Genomic DNA, 15,151 nt, shown 5'->3' with positions numbered 1-15,151 from the left:
ATTATTTTCTGACTGCTCTAGATGTTCTTTCTCCCACATCCAGAACAACCTATGTCAGGACACATGCAGCAGATGAACATGGCATTAAAATGCCCATGTTTCCCAAATCTCATGTCTGCACTGTGGAACCAGATGATGCACTTTAGAAACACAAGCTAGTCCTAGAACTGAGATGCTTGGAAAATCAGGATGCTCTATGTGTTGTAACAGCTGGCTGAAAAAACAAGAAGTGAATGAGTTGGTGGTTAAATTCAAATGGGGGTTGTGTTGGATGGAAAGATATGTGGAATTTATAAACTTTTTTTTTTTTTTTGGCTTCAGTTGCTTGCCAACATTGGCAATTTTAAATGGCTTTCAGCAAGGAATACAATTTGAAAAGGTTGTATTCTTTGCTGTCTGTTAGTGATTTCTCTGTAGGATTCTTGTTTTTTCAGCCAGCTCCATTCCTCTAGTTTGTATCTGCAGACCCTTTCTTTACACAGTTCTTATATAGGCATTGTCATTTCTGTGACACAGTTGCAAAGAACAGTCTGGTTTCTTTTATTTTTCAGTATGTTTCTTTATAAGTCTTCACCCTCCAAATTCAACACCAAACTATCTTCTCAAAAAAGATGTGAAGATTGACAGAAATTATTTTTATTTTACATTATTACATTTAGTTCTTGACAGCTCAAACTTTAAAGTGATAGCTTGCAGGCAGTTCCTGTTTTGGTCCTGGTTTTTATTTTCTTCCCAATTCCTTTTGTGCATTTCTGCATTTTTGTGCTGAATCAATACAATGCCAAACAATCTGAAAATAAAAATAATAAAAAAAATCTATGGAATGATAAATAAATCTGGCACATATGATCTGATACTTGGCTTTGAAAAACAAAAACAGCAACAACAAACAGCATCTGATGCAGAGGGAGAAAAAACATTGTTGCTGAAGCCATTTCATGTTGTTTCTATTTAACTTAACTTGCCTTTATCTAGACTTCGCTGATGCCCCATTCCAGACAAATTCTATGTGTGAAAAAATGGTAGTTTGTCTGTCCCCCACTATTTCCCAGGAAAATATCAAGTCTCCTCCCCTCTTCAGTACCACTCATGACCCACTGTTTCTGAACAGCAAGTATTGCTGAAATTGATTTGCTTTAAATGAGAAAGTCTCGCTATAGGAGAAACTGACATGCCACAGAAGGGCCACAAAGTTGAACTGCATTGAAATTCTGATTACTTTACCTTTTTTACATCCTTAACAATGGTTGGGGCAGTAGCAAGAGAGTCAGTCCTCTTACCCATGCTCAGCAATACAATATCCCACAACAGCAGTAGGGTAATAGAAGTGCTGTGATGAATTGATGGGTTCATTAGTCTACAATCAATGGATAAGACTTCATAATAGAATAGACCTCACAGGAGCCAAATACCAGCGCTTTAATTGCAGCAGGTGCTCAGTGCCAGGTCTTGTATTAAAAAGAAAAATTAAATGTTTCACTGGAAAAAAAAAATAAAAATATCCTTAGATTCAAGTAGACTGCAAGAACAAAGACCAAGTTACCAAGAGAGAAAAGAAAGAAAAGGGAACACGCTACCATGCTCATTTCCAGTTTTGCAATCTGAAGCTAGACACCTGAAAACTGAGTTTCCACTGTCTGTTATTTGGCTTTGGTTATGATTATAAAGAAGATCGTGTTCATTTGGGGTACAAATTCTGTTCTGTTACTCAGTTTTGCCTCTGCTGAGGTAAACGGTGGTATATTTTCAGCCCAATGGACAAACCTAGCCCTGATTTTAAGTAACACACATAACACTCAGTTCAACAGAGGTTATGTAGTTTATACAAGAGCTGATTATCTCCTACTGTGCAGAGTCAAGTTCCCAATTGAATATACAGTAAAACCTTATTTAGAAAAGTTAAAGGAAGCAGGCTATCTGCAAGTGTCATTGGAAATGTCCCTTGCAAACAGAAAAGTGTCTGAGTACAGTGCCTTAAATACAAATGCAAGAGAGGGTATTTATATATCTAAGAGCAAACCTGATTAAAAAAAAAAAGAAAAAAAAAAAGAAAAAAAAGAAAAAAAAACCACAAAACTACATTAAATATTCGTATGTGTTAGGGTATCTATATACATATGTGTGTTTGTGCTTGTCTACATATATATGTAAAGAGACCAGCCTGTTTATATAGAGAGAGATATGTGAGTATATATTTATATACGAGTAATATTGCAGTGTATATGTATGGGTTTTCTTAAGCGTATTTGTATATATCCATATATAACCATGCACACACGATGCATGAGGCTATGATATTTATGAAGATGCCTGTTCCTGTGGTCGTGATAATCTCTGTAGTGGAACTGCACACAGATGATATTTTGTGAAATTTGAATTTTCTGTATTTCAAACTTCAGAGACCAGCATCTGTTCAATTTACCATTAGCTGGCAACTTACCATAAAAAAGTGGAAATGAGCTGCTTATGACAGATCTCTGTCTCCTCATGTGACATGTCTCAATTTCATGCTCTTGTACCTCTTAGATCTGCCAGTTGTCCATGTTGTCTAGTTATCTATGGGCACTTGTACTCTGTTTAGGGATGTTCTGTTCGGTTCTCTTATCAAGGACACTCCAGAGCACAAACATCTGCAGTCACCATGAACAGAACAGGCATCCTGGATGTTGACAAGATTGTGAGCTTCCTGGTGAAAGCCTGGCTTCGTACACCCCGACCTCACCTGGTCTTGTGGCCTTTACTGGCATTAGTAGATCTTTTCATCTTTGGTTTCATATGACCAAAGAACTAGAGAGCTGGACTTTTTTACTGCTGTGGGAAGAAAAAAGGAGAACAAAGGTAATAACGATCCAGGCAATGAGGACTTACCCTTTTCTCTGCTGCAGGCTCTCCTTTTCATCTTCAGAGAGTCACTGACGCCAGCATTTTCAAATGTGGCTACCGGTTCCTGGTTCCAAATGTAGGACAGCTCATTTCTGTACTGGGTTTCGACACCTATCTTTGGCAGCTTGGTCTGAATATTTTATCCTTAACACACAGTGCTGCTTGCAATGTTAAGAAGGTTTTAGATAGACCTTCAAAAACATGAAACGGTTTCGGTAAGAGATACTCTTCATGCACAGAGAAACTGCTATCAGCTACTATGGCATTACTTTATATGCACCGTGCATACACCGAATATTATCACTGCAAATTCCATTTTAGTGAGACTGCTGTGGGTGATTGTTCTTTTGTGCAAAGTGTCCTGGGAGAGCACAGCTATAGCTCACTATTGTCTCTTTCTTCCGTTGTCACTGGAGTTCATTTGGTACTTTCTTGAGCTGATAGCTCTGTACGACCATCAGTCTAATACAGATAGGCCAGAGAGAAAAAAGACTAGGATATGCTCTACTTTTTGTAGCATCCTACTGCATTTTATCAGTTCATTGTTAACAATAGCTAAAGGCAAGGCCTTATGATGTGCTGTTGTTAGGAAGCACAAATCTGAATGTGTGAGGGAGAATATCATAAAGCAGAAATAAAAATAAGGGAAATAAAGTGAAGGTTTTATTTGCTATGAATCTGCTGAAAGGCAATGGGCTGTTATTGAGCAGCCTAATGAGAATTAATAAAATATGTATAGTCATATAAATAAAGAGATTAACTGCAAGATGTACTAATAGAGACTGGGGGCCTGAAACAGAATAGAAAGTAGAGTCTGTTCAACTTTGTAAGAATATGCTCTTACACAACTTGCTTTCTGCATGGCTGGCAGAAATTCTTTTCAGACATCTGATGTTACCAGAAAAGCCTCTGACAGTGGATGGACAGGTGCAACAACGTGTGTAACAAGAATTTGCAGTACTGTGTTTGAGGAGCTCATGGGCTACCCAGCGTTCAGGAATAAAAATGAATGGAAAGGAAGCCCTGGCTACTGACAGCTAGAATAAGAAATTGGGAAAATCTTGATCTTTATTTTTTTGAGGACAAAAGTGGCAAAATTTTCATTAGAACCCTACAAAATAAATTCTATTTTACCAGCAGGACAGTGTGTTAGTACTCTCCAGGTAGATGATAATAGGAGAATGAGCCTTGGAGACAAAAGAAAAGCTTCCTACAGGAAATTAAACCTAAGCTTTGCAAATAAGAACAATAGCCTACAATCCAGGTAAAACTACAGACTCAAATGAATGAATGCAAAATGAACATTAGCAGAGCCTGAAGCAGCGACACCAAAATACAAAAGAGAGGAGAGTGGCTTCACAGCACCTACTGAAACGAATTTATAACAATATGCATACTAATGAACCTGAAACGCCACTTAGTTTTTGCATCCATTATTCATTGTTCAGCTTTATAGGAAATGCAAGGGTACAATGGAATGATTATGGGAGCATCGCTGGGAGTGGGATGATAACAGGGAGGACGCAGGAGCAGCATCTGTTCCTTCACCCCAGCCCCCTTGCATGAAAATTACCTTAGCATTACAACTGGGAAATATTGCAAGAAGAGAAGCCAGATGAGGGGTGTGAAATCTCTTGGAGCTTTTTTTCTTTTCCTCCCAAAGTCTGTGGCATTGCTGTCCCTGAAGGAGATGTAAAGGTCCAGGAAATGAACAGAAACACCCTACAAGGGCCTGTGTTCTCCCTTGGCTTCCTGGGCATGTTTTCTGGGGCCGATACGTTCTTCTGAGAGCAGAAACCGTCTGCTGATGATTAAAAGGCCTTATGTAGAAGAAATAATATACATAATGAGAGGAGCCAGTGCAGACAGACAAATCTGTGGAAGCTCCTGGGAGCAGGAATGGAGGAAGGAGTTTAGAGAGAAAAAAATGGAGGCAGCAGTGATCGCTTGGGTAGGTATCCTGAGCAGTTCCAGGGTCCTGTGCTTCTGTGGCTGTGCAGAAGAAAGAATATCCTGAAGAAAATTTGCCAGCCACCTGCAGTAATGCGGGAAACGCTGAACCTGACCTGCTGTTGAGTTTATATCATCAGCCAAGGCAGACGGTTAATACATCCTTTCTAATGAATGGGGACTTTTTAGCCCTGTGCAAATTTGATGAAGAATTTCAACATATATAAAATATATCTTAAATTCTCTAATGTTTCTCCTAAGCTATGCACCTTTCACACTTTATTTTCTGAGTATCCAGGGCCACAGCAAAAGAACAGGGGCTGATAGAGACCTGTTAGGATAACAGAGGTACTTTTTCCTTACTCCACCAACTTTACACGAGCCCCTCGAGCAGACTACAGCAGCCTTGTTTTACTGCAAGCTGCAACATGACCAATGGGATGATGTTTAATATACTGAGATCTTCTTTTGCATGAATTAATGGAAGCCTTCCACAAAGGTTGGGTCAAAGGCTTCTTTAGATGCAAAGGCCACAGGTTTCTAGGCACCATATTCATGTTTCCAAATAAGCATGCAGAATATGCTGCACATTTACAACTTTTTGATGTAGAATCTGTGGCTAAATTACAAAATTTAATAGGGAAAATATCTTCTTTGCCTCTCAAATTACAGAGAAAAAGGATAGGGCAAAGATGTTCGTTGAAGCCGTAGCAGCGTTTCCTCTTCTGCATTTTGTATAAGTTACAAGGTGAGAAAGCATAATTTTGGGAGCTACAGCTTCTGCACACGTATTCAGATGGTGCATGGAAATTATAACATCCATTGCTGAAGGCATCAGAACCAATAACTTACTGGAACTTTGTGGCTGAGGGTATTGGACAACCAGATGTTATATTCACTAGAGTTCAAAGCTGAGCTGAGATCTCTGGAAAAGTTTAAAATTTTCATGGGATGGATTTTTTTTTTCACAAACCTGGGTTATACTACAGTGGCTTGCATTTTTGTGTTGTTATTTCTCCAGAAGAACTGATTTTACACCTGGTTTTGATACTGTAAATTCCTGCTGAAAAGAAATTAAGGTAATTTTTTTACAATTTCATGTCTTAGAAAGTCATACGGTGATGGATGGGGAGGGTGTGTTTGCTGTTTTTCCCTCAAATCCCAACAAGCTTGAACAACAAAAAGATAAAAACAATTAAAACTGAAAAGTAATGTGAAAATTGTGTTGTCCAACAGCTATATATCATCACAGAATTCTGTGAGAAAGTTTAGAGCAGTTGTGCTGATTTTAACTGAGCTGTACTGAGCCATTGTCATGCCTGCAAAGCTATAGCTTTAGTCACTTGTGATTAGTGAATTCCTGTTTTGTCTGGTTTTCTCAGTAATAAGAAAAAATAAAGAAGGTGTATAATTCATGTTTAAAAAAAAAAAAAGTATTCTTTGCTTGACTATATAGTCTGTGTGCGATAGTATTACTTCTCTCATAATATCTGTGTATCTGTTTGAAATAAAAGCCTAACTTAAAAAACTCCTGGTGTCCCAAATACATTACCTTAGAAAAAAAAAAAAAAAAGAAAAAAGAAAAAAAAAAAGGAAAAAAAAAAAAAACACAACAGAAGATTCATCCTCGGGGGTTTACTTTGTCAATAGAAACCCCTCAGTGAAACCTAGATTCATAGTATGCAGATGTGTTGTTCATTATCTCTTTATGTATACAATGAATAAATCATAAAGTCCAAATAAAAGTATAAATATTTATATTCATGTACACATGCAGATGAGGTTGCAGTAAGGCAGTGTTATCTGCCCTGCCTTGTGCTATTTTTATTATTATTGAATGCACAGGAACTGAGGAACTATGTGTTTTCCTTTCCATCCTATTGCTACATTATGTTCAGATCTCCTGACACCTGCAACTTACAGATTTTGCATTTGTGTTGGTGGGGGAGGAACAAACAGAAAAAAGATAACTCAGCTACTTTGTCAATGGAATCAAATCAGACCTTGATGGATGAGGTGGCAAAACATTTTTCAGAAATCCCATCAACTTGAATTATAGTTATGCTCAGAAAATGTCCAGGCTCTGCCATCTCCCAGTGGGCAGCGGATACTCCCTGGGGAGACGGGTGCTGAAGCATAGCCCCAGCTCTTCAACAGGTAGACCTTGGCCATGGCATCTCCCTCCTCCACTCCCACAGTGGCAATATTAGCTCACACGTGTTGGGGCTTTGGTTGTAACTGCGTGCCCCAGATCCTATAGTGATAATAAATGGTAATCCCAGCTAGGTGCAGACTTACTGGAGAACATATTTGCCAGCCAAGAACAGCGATGCATATAGATTTCTGCATCAAATAAGGCGATCAGAGATGTCTGAGGTTGAGTTTGGTATTCATATTGACTCACTTGTTTTGCCAAACATGTAGATTTTCAAAAAGGTTTGGAGAAAATCTAGTTTTGCTGAAGCCTGTGACAAAACTCCCTGGAAATTGATGGGTAGCATATCCCCATTTTAGTTTTCAGGAGTACCAGTGATGAATTAAATTGGTTTTGGATTTGCCTTTGATTTTTATCTGAAAGTTAGGGTGCTGGAGTATGAAGTATAATTTTTTTACGGCCTTTTTTTTTCTTTTTTTTTTTTTTCCCTGTCCACCTTTTCTCAACTCAGAAAGTCATACTGAGTGTATGTTACCACCCCAGTCCTGTTATCTCAAGACCTGGTCTGATTAGTCTGTAGCCTCTATATTTTCTTTGTGGCACATCTTCAACTTCCAGACAGATATGAAACTAGAAACAAAAGCTGTAAGTGCTCTGTCTTCATTTTGCTGTTCATGCCTGTAAATCTTGCTGATTGGAAATAAAAGTAAGCTGCTACCAATAACAGAAACTTCTTAAAGTAGACAGTTGATAACTGCAACTGATGATTATTCTTGACATCAGGAGGGGGTTCTTCACAGAGAAGGTGGTTGCACACTGGAACAGGCTCCCCAGGGAAGTGGTCACTGCACCGAGCCTGTCTGAATTTAAGAAGAGATTGGACTGTGCACTTAGTCACATGGTCTGAACTTTTGGGTAGACCTGTGCGGTGTCAAGAGTTGGACTTGATGATCCTTAAGGGTCCCTTCCAACTCAGGATATTCTATGATTCTATGATTATAAAATGATCAGGATTCCTTTAAGGAGGTGTGTAGCTCCATCATGCCTAGTGATGGATAACAGAACAGCCTGCCACTAAAATGAAATTCCCCTTATGCAGCAGGCCACAGCGTGACTGAGAGCAAACATTAAGAAGGTTGCCCTGCCAAGTTCAAGCTGTTATTCTGGCTTTCTTGAAGCAGAAATCCAAATATTCTGATGGATGGTGGTTTAGGAACCTCCTTGAGCACAAACTTGTAAGAAAATATTTTGGACACTTTATGGTTTGTGGTTAAAATATTACACACTGCCCATGATTTAATCCCTCCTCCATATTCATGTGCAGAACTTGAAAGATGATGATGTCTGCTCATCTGCTTCAATAACTGCATCTTCACATCTTGCTTGTTTCTAGGACTGTGAACATGTAGAGGAAGAAAGACATGCTGTTCCATTTATAACCAGCATTTCCTTTGCTTCCAACCTAAATAGCTCACAGTTCCATGATGGAGCCTGAAGCAACAGTAAAGGTGGAGGGTATAGTGGTGGAAAATGACAGGCTTTTCTGAGGGTCTGGTGGTCTCCTCTCAGTGCAGCTACCCAGGCTGCTGCTTACCTCTAATGGAGACCCCATCTTGGGGTCTCCACAATAATTGGGTAATGTAAGGAGTTAAATAATGCAAGCCAGCTGATTTGGAAGCCTTTGGAGAACTACTGCCTGGCAAAAACAAGTACTAAATACACACTTATTAGAGTGGAATAATTGAAGACTTCTCAGTTTTTACTCTTTCTTGTGCTATCTCTACCATTTTGTTATGCCATTTTGAGGTAAGCTTCAGGGCAAGATTTCAGTGTGTGACTGAGGAGCTGGCCAGCAGGAAGATTGTTTAACACACTTACAGCTCTGGGTCTAAGCTTCTGTTTCACATTAACTAAGCTTCTGATGGCCATATACAAAATGCCTCGCTGTATAAGGATATTAAACACATTGTTATCATCAAGAATAAAATGGATCCATTTTAGGGAGACTGTGTTAAACATATTGGCTGTTCGTCCTTCCATACCATTTGCTGCATGCTGGATGATGACATGCTTATCTCTTAAAATACCATAAGCTTGGACAAGACATATGAAATATTCCAAAGTAGAAATAGGATAGGGAGGAAAAAAAGGGATTATCTCAAAAGTACATTTTTGCACACAGGTCTACCGTTATATGGTATCAAATGAAGGTAATCCTTCATTTCACGTTTATTCACTTGGCTTCATTTCTTAGGGCTATATTCTTCCATCAGATTCACAGGGTGGATCTTAGATAAGTTAGAGAAATGAAGGATGTACTCAGGCTGCAAAGTTCACCTGCTGCATGTTCCTAGACTAGAGATAATAATTTCTTCTGAGTGCTTTTTCATCACTGCTGTGGGGTGAAGGGATCTCTGAGAGGGGCTACAGTCTTACGGAAATAGGGTATTTTTAGTTCAACACCAGCTGAAATTTGGGCTCTTTCAAGTGCAAAATGCCTGAGGTGAAATAATAGCCGTGCAGCATTCTTCTCCTCAGATGTGGTGCCAGGAGCCACATCAATGGGTACGCCGGACTGTGCTGCATGGCTGCTGCCTCCCTGAAGTCACAGCCGCAGCCTTGCCACCCACCATCACTGGCCCCTCATGCTGGGCTTCCTTCCAGACCCCCAAGACCCCAGGCTGCTGCTGCCCAGGACACCCAGGAAGGCTGGGGCAGCTGTGTTTCCTCACGCCTCCTCCTCCTTGAAGCCACAGTCTGATGCTGCCTAATGACACCTACCTCTGAAGGGCATCGGTTTGAACCCTGATGGCACTAGCAAAGGCCAGTGGGCTCCCTATGGTCACATTTTTATCAAAGAAAATATTTTAGGAGGGATTTTTCCTTTGAAAAAGAGTTCAGTATAGGGAAGGTAAGCCAAATCAGCTCAGGCTGCCCTCAAGCCATGCCAGTCTGGGGTGGAGGAGGAAGTTTCTTCCCTCACACAGGTTCAGATTGAAAACTGTGGGCAATAAATTGGGAATGGCTGGTGCACTAGATATTTCAAGCTTGTTTGGATTTGTTTTTGCTTGTAGATTTCATAGATGTCAAAAGCTAATTCTGAAGAGAGTGGAATTCAGCATTTTTAAAGCTGCAGTTGCTCAGACCAGGTGCTTGATAGAAGCATATCGGAGCATCTCTGTGCCTTTGTAGCAGCATTTTAAGACATGGACTTTTTAAAAAGTTCTGTAGGTAAACATACCCCTTTCCGTCGATAAAATCTATAGGTTCCACATCTTGAATAACTTTGAATCAAGGCATATGTATGCCTTTGATGACAACCCAGCATAAAAGGCATGCAAAGTTAGTAAAACATGACGTGACTGAAGAATTGCTGCTACAACTGGGAGTACTTACTTGGGAAAATTGTAAGTTTCATTCCAGAAAAGCAGCAGGCTGCGGCTGTCTCTGGGGATCTGGTGGAGATGAGCCTTCCTCACTGCAGGATGTGTGGGCTGGAAGTCTTCTCCCCTTCTACTACTCACAGCAAGCTCCTGAATGGCAACAGTGTGATAGCAACCTCAGGAGGCTCCCCTGCCTTCCTGGTCCCCTCTCACAAACTTCCGAGTGACAGGGGTGGTTTGACACAGGGGTCACGGGCAGTATTACAGACAATATTTTAATTAGCAGCAGGTAATCATCCCCATCCTACTTGCACAGCTGCTTGATGGGACTCCCAGCCCAGCTCTGGCAACACAGGGCTTGCAGCTATCAGCTGTATCCATTTTCTCTGCTTAGTTCTGCTTTGGTTTGCATCATGAAGGAGGCTGTGAGCACACAACCTGGAGTCTTCGGGGATAAAATGAAACCAGAAGATGTGTCTCAGTTGCTAAAGGGGGTTAACCCCTGCTGCAGAGTGGACTTTGGCTTCTTAATGCTGACCCAGCTGCTTGCAGGTTCTCTTCTTATTGCCCCAAAATGCATGCCAGCGCTGGCCTAAAACACAAGAGGTATTGCCCTCTGTGATCATCCTGGTTCTAAAGGTGAACCCACATTCTGAGGAAAATGGTGGAAGAGACATGTGTGATAAGGACAGCATGGCAACACTGGGAACAGAGCCCAGGTAGCCTTCATCTAGCACTGATCATTGTTCCATCACCTTCCCTGTAGCTGTGCGCTGTGTGCACAGAAGGAAAGAGAAATATTGTGAAAAAAAATGTCATCCAAATGTTGTCATGAATGTCTCAGCCTGTTGTCAGAAAGAGAAGCTTTAGACAGGTCAGTAGAGGCTGACAAACATTGGTAGAAGGCCGCTTGCTCTTACAGAAGTCTGAGAGAAAAAAAAATTAAAAAAATCTGCATTTTCCTTGTCCCCAAAGGCACTATCTTTCACTACAGCTGTGTGGCAGGTTTACAGATTTCATCAGTGGAATGACTGGTCCACAGTTAATTAGCTGTGTCCTTACTAATAGGCATAAAAGTCAAACAAAAGGAAGCAAAACAAGCATTTGCACACATATCAAGAAGTCTCTGTGGCTCTGAAATATGAATTGGTCGACAGCAGACCTTGAAGAGTGTGCACATCTGCATGTGTGGTTTCTAGCCAGGCAGAACTTATCGCTGCATCTGTCTCTGTAAGAAGTGCAAGACAGAAGCATATTTTATGGAATAAGCATTTTTGAACCCTTTGCAATAAACAACAACTTTAATGTGCTGCTTTTCTTCGCAAGGACATTACTCTAGGAAATGCCATTTGTGTTGATTTTCAAGCAACACAACCGTACAGATTAACAATTATAAACAAACTCCCTGCTCAGAATGAACAAACAGTGTACCAGTAACCCCCTTCAGATGGTATCTGCATGCGGTGCTGCTCAGAGTCAGAGGATATAAGGAACACAGAACATGCACCTCAGCTCCTTTTCGCCCACCTCTTCCTCACCAAACTTCCGCAGGAAATTCTGCAGTCTGTTCTTTTTGCAATACCTGATAGAGGTCCATGGGAAGAGAGGAGCCATAACAGTGACAGATTTCCACTCAGCCTCATACATCACTGTCTCTAGTTATTCTTAGTGATGCTTGGAAAGCAGGCAGAGCAATCTATGAAACTATCCAGTGATGCTGACAGCATCTTACCACAATTATGATGATGTATACAGTGCTAGCTAATACGGCTGGGGAAAAAATACCAAAGCAAAAGAACATACTCTGATTTCTGATTTTTTTCAGAGGCATCAGCATGAAGGATTTCAGGGAAAGGAGGAAAGGAAAGAGGGAGGGATTTAGGACTGAGGAAGGACACTAAAAAGGACAAACACAATAAAACCTATCCAAAATAGAAAAACTCTCTTCGAGCTCTCTTCTCATTCATTTTAGATTAATTTGATTGTCAATAACTCTGACTAAAAGAAATGAGAATTACTGAGCTGGATTTCAGAAAGCTTAAAATTCAGTGTGGTTTCAGAAACAAGAAGAACAAAAAAAATTAACCTTGTTATATGGTGGATTGAAGTTCTCAGGGACATATCCTTTGCTGATGTACATGAGTGCAGACTTCATGCCTGGCAATGAAACCATGCTGATTTATGCCAATTTAGGCTTTGGCATGGGAAGAGAAATTTATTAGTGCATTCCTTCCACTGTAAAGAAAGGCTTTAAGAGCCTCACATCTCTCATGATGTCCATTACAAACTGTTATTGTCAAAAATTATACTAAAACCAAGGCATAAAATAAAATAAATTAATAAAATGTCAACAAACAAGTAAGCCACTGGAGTGAAAAGAATGCAGGCAAGACATCAGTGAAGATATAGGAATGGAGAGACCTATTAAATCATTAAATGCTTGCTCAGGGAGCTGCAAAAGCAACATTACTTGATTCTTTGGTGGTTGAGGGGCCAAATGCATACATTGCAGGGAGGAATGATCATGCCCCTGTGTCATGAGGAGTAGGACGTCTGATTTTTTGCACTGTTAACTTCTGCTACATGTGGAACGAGGCAGCTGGGAGAAGGATCAGTCAGCACGAGCGCTCACTGAGCCTGATGCCCTGGTGCGGTCGGAGGCAGTAACAATGCAAGCAAGGCACGAGGTGATTTTCCATCCATGGCAGTAATACCTGGCTGCTGATTAAAATGCAGGATTTTCAGAGTGGTTTGTAGCTGCCATGGGGGCAAACGGGCTGCCCAGGAGTACTTTGCTCTTTCTGCTGGATACTCCATCAGCAGCTGCTGCTGGAGAGCTGAGCCGAGTCCTCCCATTAATCCTGCCTTTGCATCAGAATCACACACAGAATCACAGAATTTCTAGTTTGGAAGAGACCTCAAGATCATCAGGCTCACTCATCTGTCCTACTGCTGCCCCATGGACACAGTGAGCATATTCTGCTCCATGTGTGCACTTCAGTGAGTGTCAAGCACCTCCCCAGGAGCTGGTCAAATACTAGCAGCAGGTATTTGCCCAGTTCAGAGCACGACTGTTTGCTGAAAGGCAAACAATAGGAGCTAAACAGAGCTGCAGTTTGTGGGAATACAGTAGAGCCCTGACCCCACCAGTCTGTAGGGACATGTTCAACCCAGGCCCTGTACACAGGCTCTGTGGGATCTGACTGGCACAATGTGCGTGCATTGAACAAACCCTGATACACTGCTTCTTGTCCAGACATCCTTATTTGAGACAACTAACATCAGTCAACTGACCCAACAGCCATTTTTGGCTCTGCTATAGGCACTGGGAGTGGGATTTAGTGACCCAAAGAAGGACCTCAGTGACCTAAAAGTGAGTAGTTTAGCTCAATAAGGTCAGCCAGGCTCTTTCCACAGTGCACAGAGTGAGACGAGCACATGCAGATGATGCATCCATGAGCTTTGGGCATCTGTTGTGGTGTTGATCTAAAGCCATCTCCACCGGTGGTATTCTACTGATGGCTGCAGGGCCTGAATGACTGGTTCAGTGGAGATGCCTTGCCTGACATTTACATAGCTAACATTAGATGAAATTCATTCTCTTCCCCTCCCATATTTCCTGTTCTCCAGGAAGGAATGCAAAGCTCGTTGGAATCAGGCTAATTCACATGAATTTTGAACAAAGACCAATCTGGGGGGGACACAGCCAATGTTAGAAGGAAAAAAACTTCAACTAAGGGAACGAGTGACTCTGGGTGATAGACATCTTTCTATTCATAAATCTCTTCAAGTCTTAGGGCCAGTAGGAATGAAAGGCATACTAACACGGGTATTAGTGCAAAAGATAGACCCCTGTAGAGTAAGGAGTTCATCCACTGCTACTCATGCCAAGCACCATAGCACCATCAGGAGCCTTTCTACTAGACATGGTCAGGAAATGCACCCATCGCTCCTGGCTCACCTGGAAACCACATTTAGCTTGGCTTTAAAAATTCTAGCTCCCAAAAGATTAAAAAAACATAAAAGATTAAAGGGTAGCCCAATGCTTCCAGCACTCCAGATGGCTACAGTTAAGATCTGAGAAATGACCTTGCCATCATTCATTGTACTGGTTCAATCATCTCAAATAAGTCTGGTGTTACATACCTGTTTCTCCTTCTCATGAGCACAACCTGCCACCTTGGTGTAAGTTTTCCTGCCCTGGGTGAAGGTGGTGCAATCTTCTGGCAGGTGTGACAGTTGCACAGGGGTGTCCAGTGGCTTAGCAAATGCCTAAATACAAAAAATGTGAAAATTCAATCCACTCTGCTGTGGAGGCAGCTTAAAAACAGCTGCTGTGTTGGAAGGCAAGTGGAGATGTGTCTTCCCATTTGCCTGATGACAACATTTAAATACGCTGTGCCTGGACCATGCTGTGCCAGCTACTGTACAAACCCAGTTCAGCAGACAGCCCCAGCCCCAGCAGGCAGACAAGAAGCAGCAGCTACCTAAGAGTGGTGAGGAAAGGCTGCACCTCTGCAGATCAGCCCGCCAGGCTCGCCTCCAGCCTGCAGAGGAGTGAGAATGCAGACTGCAAGGAGGAGAACTGAGGTGACTTTGCAGGTGTTGCAGGGAGCGTCTCCTCTGCAAGGGGAAGCATGGGAGAAAGCACGAGCCCTCCAGGGGACCTGGAGGATCATGTCACCCACCCTGGTTTGTTCCCACAGGCTGCTGCGGCTCTGGTGCACTGCCAAGTGCAGCCCCAAGGCAGGGTGATGTGGGGTAAGCACAGTGTGCTGTG

General features: G+C 41.6%; 1 long non-coding RNA gene across 2 annotated transcripts; it reads right to left on the bottom strand.

Moving 5' to 3' along the window:
• Positions 1-614: 614 nt before the first annotated feature.
• LOC140002159 (uncharacterized) lies at positions 615-15,151 on the bottom strand. Of its 2 annotated transcripts, XR_011808281.1 has the most exons (6): positions 14,859-15,151; positions 14,518-14,643; positions 10,385-10,963; positions 2,869-3,074; positions 1,225-1,479; positions 615-790 (listed from the first exon to the last, which is right to left on the bottom strand). It is a non-coding gene; the product is annotated as an uncharacterized lncRNA (long non-coding RNA). The 2 variants fall into 2 exon arrangements; XR_011808280.1 differs by lacking the exon at positions 14,859-15,151 and having other exon boundaries at positions 14,518-14,844.

This window comes from Anas platyrhynchos, chromosome 3 (genome assembly GCF_047663525.1).
Source record: "Anas platyrhynchos isolate ZD024472 breed Pekin duck chromosome 3, IASCAAS_PekinDuck_T2T, whole genome shotgun sequence".
Classification (NCBI taxonomy): domain Eukaryota; kingdom Metazoa; phylum Chordata; class Aves; order Anseriformes; family Anatidae; genus Anas; species Anas platyrhynchos.
This window is presented reverse-complemented; position numbering and strand designations above follow the sequence as displayed.